This window comes from Rhinopithecus roxellana, chromosome 12 (genome assembly GCF_007565055.1).
Source record: "Rhinopithecus roxellana isolate Shanxi Qingling chromosome 12, ASM756505v1, whole genome shotgun sequence".
Classification (NCBI taxonomy): Eukaryota; Metazoa; Chordata; class Mammalia; order Primates; family Cercopithecidae; genus Rhinopithecus; species Rhinopithecus roxellana.
In genome coordinates, this window is record NC_044560.1 from 113,373,702 (window position 1) to 113,391,610 (window position 17,909).

A 17,909-nucleotide genomic window follows, 5' to 3' on the forward strand; every position below is an offset into this window, starting at 1 on the left:
TTTTTAATGCAAGTCCCTCTTTGCTATGGTGACTGGTCTAGCTTATACCAGACATGAGGGAGAGGCTGCCAGGGGACACAGAGCCAGGCCCCATTCTAACTCAAGGACCCCAGGGGCACCTCCATGGGAGTGAAACCACCTTCTCCTTTTCAGACAAGTCTTGTCTGTGGCGGGAGCTTTCCAGATCACAGAGAGAGGCTCCATGTGATGTCTAAATATTGACTTAGTGGACGCCGGCAGCCCTCAAATAATCTCCTTAGCCTCTTCTCCCTGGGAAAGGTCGAAAGAGGTCAAGGCCCTACTCTGTCTCCATGGTGGTCACAACCAGCATTAAGCTTTTCTGTTTTCAGTTAGAGAAGATGCTTGGATATAATCTGTTGTCTTAGTCTGTTTACGTTGCTATAAACAAATATCTGAGTTTGGGTCATTTTTTAAAGAAAAGAGAGCTGGATATGGTGGCTCACGCCTGTAATCTCAGCACTTCTTGAGGCCAAGTCAGGAGGATCGCTTCAGGCCAGGAATTCCAGACCAGCCTGGGCAACATAGAAAGACTCCCATCTCTACAAGAGTAAAAACAAAATTAGCTGGGCATGGTGGTGCACACCTGTAGCCTCAGTCAGTTGGGAGGCTGAGGCAGGAGCATTGCTTGAGCCTGGGAGGTGGAAGCTACAGTGAGCTATGATCACACTACTGTACTTCAGCTGGGGCAACAGAGCAAGACACTGTCTCTCGAAAAAAAAAAAAAAAAAAGGTTTATTTGACTCACGGTTCTGCAGCTTGTACAAGAAGCATGGTGCCAGCATTTGCTTCTAGTGAGGACTTTAAGAAGCTTCCACCCATGGTGGAAGGGAAAGAGAAGCTGGTGTGCAGAGATCATAGGGCAAGAGAAGAAGGGAGAGAGAGAGGGAAAATGCTAGTTTTTTGTGTTTTTTTTTTTTTTTGAGATTTTTTTTTTTTTTTTGGGGGGATGGAGTCTCTCTCAGTCACCCAGGCTGGAGTGCAGTAGTGTGATCTCGGCTCACTGCAATCTCTGCCTCCTGTGTTTAAGCGGTTCTCCTGCCTTAGTCTCGGAAGTAGCTGGGATTACAGGCACCTGCCACCATGCCCAGCTAAATTTTGTATTTTCAGTAGGCCAGGCTGGTCTCGAACTCCTGACCTCAAATGATCCCAGCTCTTTCGGGAACTAAGAAGAGTGAGAACTCGCTCACCCCTCTGGGAGCGCATTAATCTATTCATGAGAGATCCGCCCCCGTGACCAAACGCCTCCCTTCAAATTCCACCTCCAGCATTGGGGATTACGTTTCAACAGGAGGTTTGGAAGGTCAAATACCCAAAATGTAGCATCTCTAATCCTTCAAGATTCACTCAGCCATCACCTATGTATGCCAGGCAGCGTGCTGACATACATACTGACAGGATCACTCACAGCCCCAGTGCACCTCAGATTGGTGTTCAGCCTAAAACCTGTGTCTCCCTGCATTTAAAGAATGCCTCGGTGCCAGGCTGTGTTTCTTTAGCAAGTAATTTGCTTCGGTAGCAAGAATTACAAGAAAGTGAAGAGATGAAAGGAAAAACAAAAACAAAAACAAACAAACAAAAAAAACCCACAGTGGAATAAAAGCAGTATTAAAATAGCAACTGATGGCCAGGTGCGGTGCCGCACGCCTGCAATCCCAGAACTTTGGGAGGCCTGGGTGGGAGGGTCTCTTGAGCTCGGGAGTTTGAGACCACCCTGGGCAACATGACAAAACCCTGTCTCTACTAAAAAATACAAAAATTAGCCAGGTGTAGTGGCGGGTGCCTGTAATCCCAGCTATTCGGGAGGCTGAGGTACGAGAATCGCTTGCATCTGGGAGGCGGAGGTTGCAGTGAGCCGAGATCGCGCCACTGCACGCCAGTCTGGTCAACAGAGCAAGACTCTGTCTCAAAGGAAAAAAAAGCATCTGAAAGCCTCGCAAAATTTACTCCTAGACATGAGACCCTCTCCGACACCCCCACCCCCATATCCCTCTCTGGACCTGGAGCTATGTTTAGGGTCCCGCCCCAGACGGTCCTCACACCACCAGCTGCCTCTAGGGTAGGAGGTGTCTGAGCGCCACACTGGGTGCTTTAGCTTCCCAAGTCCGTGCTGCGCCCCCTGCAGGGCAAAGGCTCGCCGTGTCCGTCTTCTGCTCCTGGAGTCCCTCAGCTCCATGGGCTGTTGGGAGGCTTCTGCTAACTGAATAACTGTTTCTCCAGATACTTAAATATTTCACCATTTGCTTGATTGTAAAGGTACTGCATGTTAATGGCAGACAATTTGGAAAGTGTAACATTTTCAAACTGTTTCCAAAGCAACTGTTCCCGCTTGTTTTGGTCAAATATGTGCCTCCAAATTCACCTATACCAGGCTCTGCTTCTATGCTAATTGATTTTATACTTTAATTGCTGGACTTCTGCTTCAGTCCTTTGTGATGGTTATTGTAAAATTAACCCTTCCAGTGCAATTTTTGGGGGGTGGGGAGTCAGGAAGCATTCTAAATTTAGTGGTATTCCCTTGCAGTCATAATGACTACCAGTGTTGTAAACTTCTAGCTGCTTGATTTTCCTAAAGTGGTAATGTTCACCTCCTTACAATGGGTGGGTTGGGATGCTACAATGTCAGGTAGGTTCAAGGTATTGCACACAAGGCAGATAAGTGAGTGTCATTTACACTCATAAGAATGGTTAATGTTGGCCACTATGGTGTTGATAGACTTCGGTAAGAGTTGGCTGGGTGCAGTGGCTCATGCCCGTAATCCCAGCACTTTGCGAGGCCAAGGTGGGTGGATCACTTGAGGTCAGGAGTTTGAGACCAGCTGGCCAACATGGTGAAACCCCACCTCTACTAAAAATACAAAAATTAGCCGGCTGTGGTGGAGCATGCCTGTAGCCCCCGCTACTCAGGGAGGTGAGCTAGGAGAATCACTTGAACCTGGGATGCAGAGGTTGCAGTGAGCCGAGATCATGCCACTGCACTCCAAACTGGGCAACAGAGCCACACTCCATAAAAAAAAAAAAAAAAAAAAAAAAAAAAGACTTGAATAAGAGTCTATCAACCCAAAGCCCAAGAGCAATGGTGCTGCTGAACTCTATTCTTTATGGGGATGTGCAGCGGAGTGCAAATGGATGCAGATATCCAAACTGTGGAAGTCTTGGTGGGCCTTCCATGCGCTAGCAGCAAACCCTGACAGTCAATGAATAGCGACTCTGCCCATAAAATGCAGGCAGCCTCTCGTCTTTCCTATTGGTCTTTTGCAGCCGTCCTTAAGTCTAAGTTTAGGACTCATTCCAAAACACTTTAACTCATGTTTTTGCTTCCAAATTTGGTAAATTTGTGGCTACACCCTGAAAATAAAATGTTTGGTGTTTTCCTAAGGGAGAGAACTGTATTCATAATTCTGCAAATATCTGTTGAGCACGCTCTATGCACCAGGTGGTGGGGGCATAAATCCTTGCCCTGCAGGTGCTCCCAGTCTTGTGGGAGATAGAGACCCTGGGTAGGTGCCATCTCTCCGGGGTGATGTGAGCCGGGACGGGAATCAGCCCATGAGAATACCTTGGTCAGTCTTCAGGAAGATGGCATCCATGCAGAGGACAAGGGAGAACTAGGGCTCATTAGGCAAGGGGCATATTAGGGGGTAGAGGACAGGGCCAGGGGGTGTTTCTGGCAAGGGGTGAGAGCAGGCAGAGGACGGGTGACGGAAGGGAGCCACATGCTCCTGCCGAGGTTGCAAAAGGGCAGATAGAAGACTGCTTTGTGTGGCCTGGTGCTATGTCACATTTTCTTCTTTAATTAGCTGTCAGCATATAAATACAGAGAGTTTTCACACTAAAACTAAAAGCGAACAAAACCTGGATTTCTGGGTTCTCTTAAAACTCCTGCATCTGCATTCGCACCTGATTGCAGTCAGCTGGAGCTGTGCCCCGCACCTTGCTCATTCACGGGGCAGCAGAGCCTTCCTGGTCCCTCGAGGCATTGGGAGCTGTGGTGTGAAAGGCTGGTGCAGAGAGGGAGTGGGGCCTGGCTAGGCGGTGGGCTCCATGTCCTGCAGGCAGCAGAAAGCCAGGCGAGGGCTTTGAGTGTGGAGCTACCAGGGCAGATTTGCCTTCAGAAAGATGTCTCTGATTATAGCTGGGATTTGATGGGGCCAAACAGGAGATCGTTCCTGATAGTTGGGGGCAGGGGAGTGATGGTGGGACATGTAGCGGCTGAATAATGCTTCCCAAAGATATCAGGTCCTAATCCTTGTAATCTATGAAGGTTACCTTGTAAAGAAAAAAAAAAAAAAGGAGGGCCGGGTGTGGTGGCTCATGCCTGTAATCCCAGCACTTTGGGAGGCCAAGGCAGGTAGATCACTTGAGGTCAGGAGTTGGAGACCAGCCTGACCAACATGATGAAACCCCATCTCTACTAAAAATACAAAAATTAGCTGGGCATGGTGGTGCATGCCTGTAATCCCAGTTACTCAGGAGACTGAGGCAGAAGAATAGCTTGAACCTGGGAGATGGAAGTTACAGTGAGCCAAGAGCACCACTGTGCTCCAGCCTGAGTGACGGAGTGAGACTGTTTTTAAAAAAAAAAAAAAAAAAAAAAAAAGCTGGGTGCGATGGCTCATGCCTGTAATCCCAGCACTTTGGGAGCCCAAGTCGGGCGGATCACGAGGTCAGGAGATGGAGACCATCCTGGCTAACACAGTGAAACCCCGTCTCTACTAAAAATACAAAAAAAAATTAGCCAGGCTTGGTGGTGGGCACCTGTAGTCCCAGCTACTTGGGAGGCTGAGACAGGAGAATGGCATGAACCTGGGAGATGGAGCTTGCAGTGAGCAGAGATCAGGCCACTGCACTCCAGCCTGGGTGACAGAGCGAGACTCCGTCTCAAAAAAGAAAAAAAAAAAAAAACAGGACTTTGTAGATGTGATTAAGTTAAGACTCTTGAGATGAGGAGTGTCTCCTGGATTATGCAGATGGGTGCTAAATGCAATCACGCATGTCCTTCTAAGGAGGCAGAGGGAGATTTGATGCAGACAGAAGAGGAGAAGGCGCTGTGACCATGGAAGCAAAGACAGGAGTGATGTGGCCACCAGCCAAGGAATATGGAACTGGAAAAGGCACGGAACAGATTCTCCTCCAGAGCCTGCCAACGCGTTGGTTCCAGCCCACGGATACTGAATTTTTGGCCTCCAGAACTGTGAGAGAGTCCATTTCTGCTGTCTTAAGCCACTGAGTTGGTGGTAATTAGTTACAGCAGACATAGAAAATGAATTCAGACAGTGTCAGAGAGACCTATGAGTGGAATCCACCAGACTGGGGACTGACTGGTTGTGCTTGGTGAAGGAAGCACCTAGGGGGACATCACAATGGGTGCCCTGGAAAGTCAGTCAGAGACTCAGCTACAGGTGTTGGAGGGGAGCCCATAGAGAGAACACAGAGAGAGCAAGGCAGGGAAGAGACCCCTGTAAAGGTGGGCGATTGTGCTGGAGCCTGCAGTCTTGCAGGGGACTCCATATGAAACACACCTCCAAATTGTCTCTCAAAAGGACAGGAAGCGGGGGACACAAAATGCATCTGAGACCAGACACAGTGGCTCATGCCTGTCATCCCAGCACTTTGGGAGGCTGGGGCAGGAGGATTGCTTGAGCTCAGGAGTTTGAGACCAGCCTGGGCAACATAGGGAGACCCCATCTCTATAAAAGCAAAAATTATCCAGGTGTGGGGGCATGTGCCTGTGGTCCCAGCTACTTGGGAGGCCGAGGTGGGAGGACTGCTTGGGCTCAGAAGGTTGAGGATGCAGTGAGCTGTGATTGCACCACTACACTCCAGCCTGGATGACAGAGTGAGACCTTGTCTCAAAAAAACAAAAAAGAAAAAAAAATTGCACCTGCTTCAGGCTCCTGAGTTTCCGGCTTGGGCAAGTCCTTGGGGGAGAAACCCAGTGACAAGAGCAGGGGACTGAGAGACAACGCAGAGTCAGCAGTGGGTTGTATTTGCATCCCCTGGGGGGTCCAGGCAGGTTGACCCAGGACACAGCAGAAGTTCTGGGAGCCATCAGAATGGGTAAGACAATAAGTGATATAGTTTCGATGTTTTGTCCCCTTTGAATCTCATGTTGAGATGTAATCCGCAATGTTGGAGGTGGGGCCTGGTGGAAGGTGTTTGGGCTGTTGCCATGGATCTGTCATGAATGGCTTGGTAATGAGTGAGTTCTCACTCTATTAGTTACCATGAAATCTGATTGTTAAAAAGACCCTAGCACTTTCTCTCTCTTTTGTTCCTTCTCTCACCACTTGACACACAGCTCCCCTTCCCCTTCTGCCATGATTGGAAGCACCCTGAGGCCTCACTGGAAGCAGATGCCAGCGCCATGCTTCTCGTACAGTCCGCAGAACTGTGAGCCAAATAAACCTCTTTTCTTTAGAAATTACCCAGTCTCAGGTATTCCTTTATAGCAACACAAAATGGACTAAGATAGTAAGTGAGGACAACTCCTTTGAGGAGAAGGACAGGACAGAGGCCAAAGGGAGCCTTGGATAAAAAGCTTAAAGAAACCCCAACTATTCCATCAGCCAGTCAACAAACATTGTTGAGCACCTAATCTGTAATAGTCCCTGAAGATACAGCGGTTATCAAAGGACAAAGCTGGCTGGGCACGGTTGCTCACGCCTGTAATCCCAGCACTTTGGGAAGCTGAGGTGGGCGGATTGCTTGAGGCCAGGAGTTCAAGACCAGCCTGGTCAACATGGTAAAACCCTGTCTGTACTAAAAATACAAAAATTAGCCTAGTGTGGTGGTGGGCGCCTATAATCCCAGCTACTTGGGAGGCTGAGGCAGGAGAATCACTTCAACCCGGGAGGCAGAGGTTGTAGTGAGCCAAGATCGTGCCACTGTACTCCAGCCTGGGGGACAGAGCGAGACAGTCTCAAAAACAAACAAACAAACAAACAAACAAACAAACAAAAAAACGACAAAGCTCTGTCCTTGGAGAGTAAACATGTAGCAAAAAATACATGATTTCAGATGCTGATAAGAAACTTGAAGAAATAAATTGGGGTGATGCAATAGAATAACACAGGGCCACTTCAGCTAGACTGGTTAGGGAAAACCTCTTGGAGGAGGTGACAATTGTGCCAACTTATGGGTGATGAGAAGGACCTGGCTGGGCAGAGAACTGGGGGAGGCTGTGCCAGTGCAAAGTGCCTGGGGCAGATGTTCAAGGAGGAGAGGGGAAGCCGTGTGCCTGGAGCAGTGAGAGAGACAGTGAGTGGGGGAACGAGGCCAGGAGGCTTTTGGTCCTAACGCAGGGCACCATGCACCACTGTGTGAAGCCATTGGAACTCTTGAAACAGGGATGACATGATCTGATTTACATTTTTAAATGTCCCTCTGGCTTTTGTGAGAGGGATGGTTTCAAAGGGGGCAAGGGGAAAGGCAGGGAGGCTGGTGAAGAGACTCCCGTGGCTGTCCAAGCTGGGGATGGTAGGAGAGATTGGGGCAAAGAAGCGTCATAGCATCACAGGGACCACCTGTCTGGATTTTTGGTTTAATCACTATAGGACTAAAATGATATGCAGGGATAGGCATGGTGGTGCGCACTTGTAGTCCTGGCATTTGGGAGGCTGTGGCAGAAGGATCGCTTGAGGCCAGGAGTTCAAGCCCAGCCTGGGCAACACAGTGAAGTCCCCATCTCTACAAAAGTAAAAACAAAATTAGCGAGGTGCGGTGGCAAGTACCTGTAGTCCAGCTACTTGGGAGGCTTAGGTGGGAGGACCCTTGAGCCCAGGAGTTCGAGGCTGCAGTGAGCTGTGATCGTGCTACTACATGCCACTCGGGGCAACAGTGCAAGACTCTGTCTCTAAAATAATAATAATAATAATAATAATAATAATAAAAAGAGAGCGAGAGACACCTGAGAGAGAAAGATGAAATGATCATTTCTAAGGTACATTTGCCTCAGTAGTAATGTAATGTGTTGTGGAAACAGAGTGGAAACTCGATAATTGCCTACTTCACAGGTAATGTGAGGTGAGCATTGTTAGCAGGTATTATACTTGTTTAAGGGGACTCCATCCATTACTTAACTGTTCTGATTCGGTTGTGGAGAAGACGTCTTTACTAGAGATATACTTTTCACAAAGACCCCATGGCTATGATAGAGTGTTCAGAGTCGGGGTGCTTCCCAGGGTGGGTGGAAACAGCCAGGACTGGGAGAAGGCCTGTTTCTGGGGACAGTGAGCCCCTGGGGCCCAGTGTCACCAGGTCACTTTGGAGGACTGGTTTGAAGGAAGATTCAAGGTGGCTCCTGATGGGACCTGCACAGGAGCTGTTCTGCTCGCTATGGTGGCCGGCTGGGATCCTTGGCTGAGTGTGCTCAGCACTTTGGTAACCTCGAGTGAAAGTGGCTGTCGAGGGGCCCCAGGGCTGCAGCCCAGCCCTCCCCATGTACAGGAGGTCAGCCATCTGGGTCTGACACCTTCCAGGAGCCTCGAGATGCTGCTGAGAGAGGGCAGAACATAGGGAGGGCAGTAGGCCAATGTGAGGGCAAGTACGTCTGCCCATGTCTACCTCCCTGAGAGTGGGGAGGAGAGTTGGGTGGCCAGGGTGTCAGAGCCAGGCTCTGGGAAGGAACCAGCTGGGGCCCAGCTGCCCAGAAAAGCTGGGAGTCTTGCCCAAGACCCTGGTGACCTTAGGAAAGCTATGGGGGGAGTGGGGGTGGAGGGACGTGCAGATACTCAGCTCAGCACAGGTGATGTGACTGTAGAGGCCACACCCACCATGGCTCCTTCCTCGTCTAACTATGGAACACACACAGCAGGTCTCTGCGGCTGCAGAAGAGATGGACTCAGGGTCAAACCGAGAACAAGTCCTGGCTCAACCTTTGTGAGCCTCAGTTTCTCCCACTGTTAAATGGGAATAGCCCTGCCCATCCTGAGTTCAATGAGAATTAAATGGAGGTAGGGACGGGGTGGGCAGGCCAACAGGGGCAAATCTTGGAGACACCATGCTACGTGCAAGAGCCGGACACAGAAGGACAAAGACTGTGTGATTCCATCTGTAGGAGCTGCGGGACTGGGCAAATCACAGGGACAGGAGGCATTGTGGTTTTGATTTGAACTTCAGACAATTTTGAAAAGAATCAAAAGATAGGGAAGTAGAACCTCATCACTAGTAATCTTCATAGTTATCCATTCACTTACCCTCCACAAGGTTCTATATAATTTTATTCCTGTTTTTTGTTGCGGTAGTTGTTTAGCCTTATTTCATAAATATTTCCCACAACACTAGAAACTCTATATAAAGCCTTGCAATGGTGGTGTAATATCTACACAGTTCATAGGCCTTACTTCATCTGACCAGTCCCCAGTGGTGAATACTTAGATTCTTTGCCATTGTAGAATGACATTGGGATCAACATCTCCGTGCATCCATCTCTATCTACATTCTATTTCCCTGGGAGAGATTTGTAGAAGTAGAATTACTTCAGTATGAGCAGGCTGGGATTACAGGTGACTCATGCCTGTAATCCCAGCACTTTGGGAAGACAAGGAGGGCAGATTGCTTGAGCCCAGGAGTTTAAGACCAGCCCGGGCAACACAGCAAGACCCCATCCCAATTATTTTTTTAAAATAAGAAAAAATTAAAAGGAATGACTTGAGCATATTACGCCCCTTTAGATGCTAGTTCCGTGGTAGCAGGTGATTCCCAAGTGGGCTGTCCTCTTTGTCACCCTCACCTGGCTGGGGAGTGCCCGGCCCAGCTCATGGTCTGGCACTGCTGGCTGGTGTTGGCTCGTTCCGTGTGGATAAAAGGGGACCTTGATTTAACTGGCATCATGTGAGCGCTCTGTTGATCCCACTAGGGGCCGTCATGGGGCTTCTGGGATGTCAAGGTGCTGGAAGCACCAGCTCAGAACGTGGGGTGACCCCATGGAGTGAGCACCAGAGATCCTCCCGACACAGAACCAGGGCCAGGCCTCCAGACTGTGGCAGGCTCAGCAAGTAGACTCAGAAGGCCTGACAGTTCCCATGGGGAACATTTGCCGTCCAGCAAGCATTGTTTTTGCCTAGAGCCTTGCAGGTACCTAAGCATTCAAAGGGAGAGATTCTTCAGGGGCATGGAAGAGAGGCAGAGGCAGAGCTGGAGAGTGGACACCCCTGCCTTTGGCTCTTCCAAAAGCACTGGTGTGGCCCTGCCTGGAACAAAGTGGGGTCTCCAGGTGGCTCTGGGCTTAGCTCTGCCACATACCTCCAGGTGATCTTGGGCACACTTCTGATGCTGTGCCTTAGTTTCCCCATCAGGAATAGGGGGCTGGTAATACGCATTCCTGGGGGTGTGGTTAAGGTTAAGGTTATGAATGTCAAATACCAGGGCCAGCCCCATGGGACTAAGCAGCAGAGGATGTGCTGGCCACTTGATCTTCTGCCACTCACAGAATGAGCAGACCCTCCTCCTCCCAGACTGATTTCCTCAGCAAGGTGGGCATCGAGATGGTATTTGCAGTGCCCACACAGGGTTGATGCTCTCAAGAACTCTGGGAACCTATCCCTCAGCAAGAGGTTCTGAGAGAGCCACCCCAAGGCTCTTCCCTTATGCTCGTGGCCCCTGGAGCCCACCCAGTACCAAATCCCAGCTCTCCAGAGTCCCCACCAAATTTGAGGACTTTGCTTTCTTGAGGATCATTTTCAGCCAGCAGATCCTCCTAATATATTCAGCAGACATCTGATAATTGTGATAACCCTGATGAGTGGCGAGGGAGGCAAATTAGCTAAAAGATGATTGATTTTTTTATGCGCAATTTTGTCTTCAACCTTTCTTAGCAACGTGCCATGCCAGAGTAATAATTTCTTCTTCCAGGTATTTTCCAGTACGGAGATTGCACATCTATTTATGGTTGCCTGGAAGCCTCATAATTACAATACAGTCCAAGTGCCCATTTTCTTTCCCTGACTACAAATAGGGATCAATCGAATTTTAAATGACTGCTCCGGGGCTTGCTCTGGATCGTGACCTTTGTAAATGATTAGAGCTCACCATCGTTGCTGTCTGCCCAGAAAAGCCGAGCGGGCAGAGCTTTCTAACTGGCATTTAATCTGGATGTGGGCCAAAGATATTCCAGGTGAAAACCGACAATGAGCTGCCGGGAGAGAAAGGGTTTGAGGACTTCCTCCATGTCCCATGAACACTCCCTGCGTGTCCCACATTCCCCCTTTCTTTTGTCTGATTCCTAGGTCTTGTGGGTGTCTGTTTGCTCTAGAGCCTATTGACAGAGCTGTACCTGCCCCTGCTGAATTGGTGCCCAGGGAGGGGAAGGCTGAATTCAGAAGATCCCAGGAAGTTTTAGACCTGCATGCAAAAATTGTTATTAGCCAGAAAGAAGACTTCTTTGTTTTTGATTTGTTTGGAGTCATTGGATTTGATCTTAAATGAGAAGCTTTAGATTCTGAAGCCCGAGAAATGTGCAGGGTAATTCTTCCAGGAGGAAAAGTTGGGACCAAGATATAAGCTTTCATTTAGCTGCTCAAGTCATCCTCAGAGCTGGGTTTTCCGATTCAGGGTAGAACCAGCTGCAGTGTGTCTGAGCCACTAGGACCTTGGTGCCGCTTCAGGGCAGCTGCTGAATCCTGCTGCAGAGCTCCCCCAGAGGAGCATGGGAGTCCTCGTTTCAGGGGTGAGGGGGTAGGGAAGGCTGTTTCTCCCAGTCCTGCTCAGAATCACATATGTACTGCCTGACAGTGGTGGAAAGCCATGTAGTACTGAGAGCTGTAGAGTGCAGCACAGCATCCCATGCTGTGACCATGGATCCTGCCTCAGTTTCTCCAACTGCAGCTCTTAGGAATTAGCTTGTTATCTTTGTCTGTGGTCAGGGTGTGATCATGCCATTGAAATACACCCTTGTCAGCCTTGTTTCCCTAGAGCCTTATTCTATACAACGGCAAAATATTTCCTTATGGGCAGTGGTCTTTGGGCTGTCTTCTACTAACCCTCTCTTGGGGTTCTTTGAGAATCCCTAAGTCGAGCCTTGGCACCCACTATTTTTCTCTATACCTCCCCTCTTCCCTTTCCAGTCAGGCCAGTCTCACTGGGACTGACGCTACTCAGCACTAGAGCACAAGCTGCTACCCACGCAGTGCCCCAGAACACCCCGCCATCACCCCTCCACCTTCCCTTGGCCACCTCTGTCCAATCCCACCTCTGTCCTAGTCTCAACAGCAAAGGTGCCTGCTCAAGACCGAGACAGCACTAACCTTGTCCCTGCTCCAGAGCCTCTGTGTGCCTCCTTATAGACAGTCTCCCTGTGCTGTTCTCCAGGGAAATTATGTCTCCCTACCAACTCACGAGAGTTCCTTGTGGCTCCTGGACACACCTGAGGTCCCAGGAATAGAGGAGGAAACCTGGAGAGGGATGAAGTGAGACAAGCCAGCAAGCTAAGCCTTATCCCATTTTGACCAGCTCTTTATCTGTTGAACATCTCTCTGTGGTGCTGCAGCTAATGGAATTCTTAAGAAAGCATCAGTTTTGCCCAGAAATGAAAGCCATCATCAAGAGTTTAAGATCTAAAATCACACACACAGTCTCAAGCAGGCTACTGTCTTGGCATGCTGCTTGCAGTCTCTGGAAAGTGTGGGTGGAGGTTGCATTCTCCCTATGGGTCATAGGCTCATGCTTGCAAAGAGTCATAACAGTGATGTGGAAAGAGAATTTAGAAGACAACTCTGTCTCTTTGCCACAGATCTAGAAAGAAGAGCTGGCTCAGATGACGCACAGAGAAAGAACCAAACAGCATCGACAGCCTCCTTCCCTTGAGAGGCTGTGAACTGAACTCACTTGAGTTCTTTTTTCTGGGTGGAGAGAAAAGTGCCTGTTTAGGTGCACAATATCTTCTAGGTCCTGTGCCTAAACATCATCTCCTATTTGGCCTTAGAAACACAGTAAAAATTGACTGGGCATGGTGGCCTACACCTGTAATCCCAATGCTTGAGCTCAGCAGTTCAAGACTGGCCGGGGCAACATGGTGAAACAAAAATATCAAAAAATTAGCCAGAGGTGGTGAATGTCTATAGTCCCAGCTGCTCAGGAGATTGAGCAGAAGGATTGCTTGAACCCAGGAGTTGGAGGCTGCAGTAAGCTATGATTGCACCACTGCACTCTAACCTGGGCGACAGAGGAGCAAGACCCTACCAAAAAAACAAAAAAATGAAAAAAAAAAAAGCAGAAAAACCAAGTGCCACATGCTCACATGCCTCCTTTGTCCTCTCCTTTTATTTATAGAACAAGAGATTGTACATATCACAGGTTGGGGCTGAAGTATTAGGCCTTTCCAGTTGTCATAATTGGGTTTTAACATATAAATTCTAGCAGGCTTCAGTCATTCAAGCACAGCCCATTTCACGATATTTCAGTTATGGTACATTGAAGGATTATAGTTTAAGGCAATTGATTTAACTGTCAAATTCCGTGTCAATCTGGAAGTGTGAGATATGTTTTGTGTGCTGTCAGATGGGCTCTAAAATGTGTCCCTGGGGCTGGGCACGGTGGCTCATGCCTGTAATCCCAGCACTTTGGGATGCTGAGGCAGGTGGATCACTTGAAGTCAGGAGTTTGAGACCAACCTGGGCAACATGGTGAGACCCTGTCTCCACCAAAAAAAAAAAAAAAAATTAGCTAGGTGTGGTGAGGCATGCCTGTAGTCCCAGCTACTTGGGAGGCTGAGGTGGGAGGATTGCTTGAACCTGGGAGGTGGAGGTTGCAGTGAGGTAAGATGGTGCCACTGTACTTCAGCCTGTGTGATAGAGGGAGACCATGTCTCAATTAAAAACAAATGAAATGAAATAAAATGAAATGAAATAAAATAAAATAAAATAAAATAAAATAAAATAAAATAAAATGTGTTTCCGGGCTCAGCAGCAGATCTGAGCCTGGAGCCAGAATCCGAGGAGCTGCCATGGTTGTGGGGCCCTGTGCCATCATTCAACACTAGTCCTGCATACAGTTTGGGACGGTAAACCATCCTCACTGTTGAAGGTGCCAATGTACCTTTGTTCGCAGAGCTACCTTTTGTTCGCTCCCTGAAGAGCAACGACTTTGCTGATTTCAGTTTAGTTGATTTTCCCACTATTTACATGTGTACATGTAAGTGTTTTCTAAGATGCTTACATTCGTGTCATGTTTTGCAGATGATGCATAGCAGTAGGATTTAAGTGAGAATCTTTAGTGCAAAATCCATTGCTCCTGGTAATAAAAGAAGTGCACTGTAATGTAGTGAGGTCTGATAATTGATCCCAACCCAGGCAAACTGCATCTCTTGAATTTCACCTTTGTCTTCACACATATAGTATTAGCAATTACTCTGATTAGAATAATGGCTTGTGTTTTTAAAGTATATAATTTGCACTTAAAGTCACCATTGAATCTCTGTGCTAATGTCACTTTTGCAGAGTTTTGCCCATCCTAATGATATCCCAGAGATAAAACAAGGGTCTGCTCATGGACAGAAAATGTTATTCTGGCCAGGTGCAGTGGCTAATGTCTGGAATCCCAGCACTTTGGGAGGCCGAGGCAGGTGGATCACTTGAGGTCAGGAGTTTGAGACTAGCCTAGCCAATATCGTGAAACCCCGTCTCTACTAAAAAAAATGCAAAAAAATTAGCCGGGCGTGGTGGCGGCTGCCTGTAATCCCAGCTACTCAGGAAGTTGAGGCATGAGAATCGCTTGAACCTGGGAGGCAGAGGTTGCAGTGAACCAAGATCGCACCACTGCACTCCAGCATGGGCGACAGAGTGCCACTGTGTCTCAAAAAAGAAAAGAAAAGGAAAGAAAAGGTTATCCCCATTTCTAACATCCTCCGGGACATTTGGTTAGGAATCTGATTAGGTGGTTGGTTCATTTTCTAAATTCTTTTCTGAGTCCTTATGTTAAGAAAGGTAAAGGCAGTGCCTAAGTGTCCCAAGATTCCAGAATAATTGTCTCCTGTAATTAAGTAAACATAGCACACAGGCTTGTGCCTAGACCAACTGGCAGAGGCAAGACCAGCAAAGGAGATGCTTTTGTGAAGAAGAATTTAGCTGAAGTGAGCAGAGCAAACTCCTTCTTCCCATGCTGCAGGGACAGGTGGAAGACAGCACCAGGGTGAAAGGGTTCTGCCATTAAATCAGTTTGGGAAGTACTCCAGGAGAGGGATGCAAGCTGTCCCTCCCATCCTAGCTCAGCCTGCATCCCCTTTCTCCTGGACTAACGTTACAGAGTCCCACTTGGTGCCCTGTACCTGGTGTCCTGCCATTCTCTGGTCCCCTGTAGCCCACTCTGCACACAAAGCCAGAGAGGACTTCGTAAAAGATGATTTGATGGCCGGGCGCAGTGACTCACAGCTGTAGTCCCAGCAACCTGGGAGGTTGAGGTAGGAGGATCGCTCGAGTCCAGGAGTTTGAGACCAGCCTGGGCAACATAGCGAAACCCTGTCTCTTAAATTTTTTTTTTAATTATCCGGGTGTGGTGGCATGTGTCTGTAGGCTGGAGGCTGAGAAGGGAGGATCTGTTGAGCCCAGGAGTTGGAGGCTGCAGTGAGCTATGATTGCATCACTGCACTCCAGCCTGGGTGGCAAAGTGAGACGCTGTCTCTAAAAATATATAATAATAAAACAAAAAGTAATTTTAAAAAGATGACTTGATCACGTCACTCCCAATTTAAACCTGGCTAATGGTTTCCCACTGCACCCAGAGTAGGCTTGAGCTGTAGCCGCAGCCCAAGGCCTGCCTCTCCTCGGCAGCTCTTAGTTCCCCGCTCCTCCTTCCCTAAGGCTTCAGCCACCCTGGCCTCTGCCAGTCCTTGGAACTCCTCAAGCCCTTTCCTGCCTCAAGGCCTTTGCATGGGCTGTGACTCTACCTGGAAACTTCTCTCTAATCTTCACAGTTGGCTTCTCCTTGTCATTTAGATCACAGCTCCGAACCACCTTGTGTGAGGCACTTTTCCCATTCACCAACTCTGCCCCCCCACCCCCATGTCACTTTATATGCCACTATTAATAACATTTATTATTTTCTTTTTGACATTCAGAAGGATCTCTGAAATGGTCTTGTTTATTTGTTATTGTATTGTCTCTCCTGCCTGAATGTGAGCTTCCTGAGGACGGGTCTGTGGCCTAATCTGTCTCACTCACACTGACTCCCGGAACCATGCCCTGCTGGTGCAGTGGCTCATGCCTGTAATCCCAGCATTTTGGGAGGCTGAGACAATAGAGTTGCTTGAGGTCAGGAGTTTGAGACTAGCCTGGGCAACATAGTGAAAGCTCATCTCTACAAAAGATGAAAAAAATTAGCCAAATGTGGTGATGTGCACCTGTAGTCCCAGCTATTCAGGAGGCTGAGTTGAGAGGATTGCTTGAGCCCAGGAGTTTGAGGCTGCAGTGAGCTATGATCGCACCACTGCATTCCAGCCTGGGTGACAGAGTGAGACCCTGTCTCTAAAAAAATGAAAATAAAAAGAGTAATAGAACCGTGCTGCCCCTTGCAAGGCACTCTGCAAATGCTGGTTGAATAACAGAATGAACAGCAGATACATGCTGTGCATTTACCCCATGTGGCCCCTGGCCCAGGTGAAAACCTTGCCATTTGAGCAGGTTCGGTATTTGGATAACTGATTAGACCTGGAGGGCTCAGAGCCAGCCGGTGTTATGAAAGCCCCACCTCACATCCTCATCTCTAGGTATCTTGGGCTGGGTGTGTGTGTCAGGTGCACTTCCAGTCACTTGCTCCTGACTTATAGACACCTTGCAAGAAATCACTTGCTTACCAACCTGCCATTTGGCAACAGGCAGAGTCCTTTTCAGGTGGTGGGGTCTCACAGGGCCCTTTGTCACTCCACCACTGTTCCTGTCTCTGGAATTTTGTTCCCCCTCTCTTTTCTGGCCTGACCTTTGCAGGAATGAGCTCTCATTTCACCAAAATGACCCAAGAGGTTAGGACCAGAGCATCCCTGAGAGGGGGCACTCTGAGCAGAGCAGGCACAGGACCCTGGCAGGGCTGGGCTTGGCTGCTTCTCCTCATTGAGGAGCCTCCAGTTTTCCTGGGCTGCTCTATCGCGGAGCCTGGAAATGTCTTCTAGCTCCAGACCTTCCCTTCAGCCAATGTAGTCCATCAGCAGGGCTGATGGAGATTCAACTGTGGTCCCAGATCCCCAGGATCCCCCACAATAAGGTGGCTGCAGTGATGGCAACCTCTTGGTCAATGCTGGAACCTTGGCCTTGTCAGATAACGAGGCCTCGGAGAGGTTAGGCTGTCTCCCAGGCTCCCCCTTGTACACCTGTGCACCTGTATACCTGCACACTTGCACACTTGCACAATTGCATACCTGCATGCTCACACACCTGCACACTTGCACACCCGCACACTTACACACCTGCACACCTCAAGTGCACAACTGCACACTTGCAAAATTGCACATCTACACACCTGTGCATTTGCACACCTGCTCAACTGCACACTTGCACACCTGCATAGCTGCACAACTACACGCCTGCACAACTGCACAACTGCACACCTGCATACCCGCACACATGCACACCTGCCCACAACCTTGTGCCCAGCTTCCAACTTCCATCCTCTAGCTTCCCGGGTGCCTTCCTTTTCTGGGCTTCTGTAGTCATCATTCAGTAATCCTGGGTGGCTGGTCTGGTTCCTTTTCCTTGTATCTTGCCTCTCGCACCAACTCCAAGGTTTCTAGTGGTTCTTCCCTCCTCCACCTCTGTGTCACCCATCTCTTTAGCCTTCTTAGCTGGGTCCCACACGCAGCAGCCAAGAAAGTGCAGTGTGTATGGCTAAAGTCAGGCTATCTCTGAGTCTACAGAGGAGGATAAATTGTCATAACAAATAGGTTCTTTTCTGTTCACACTACTTAG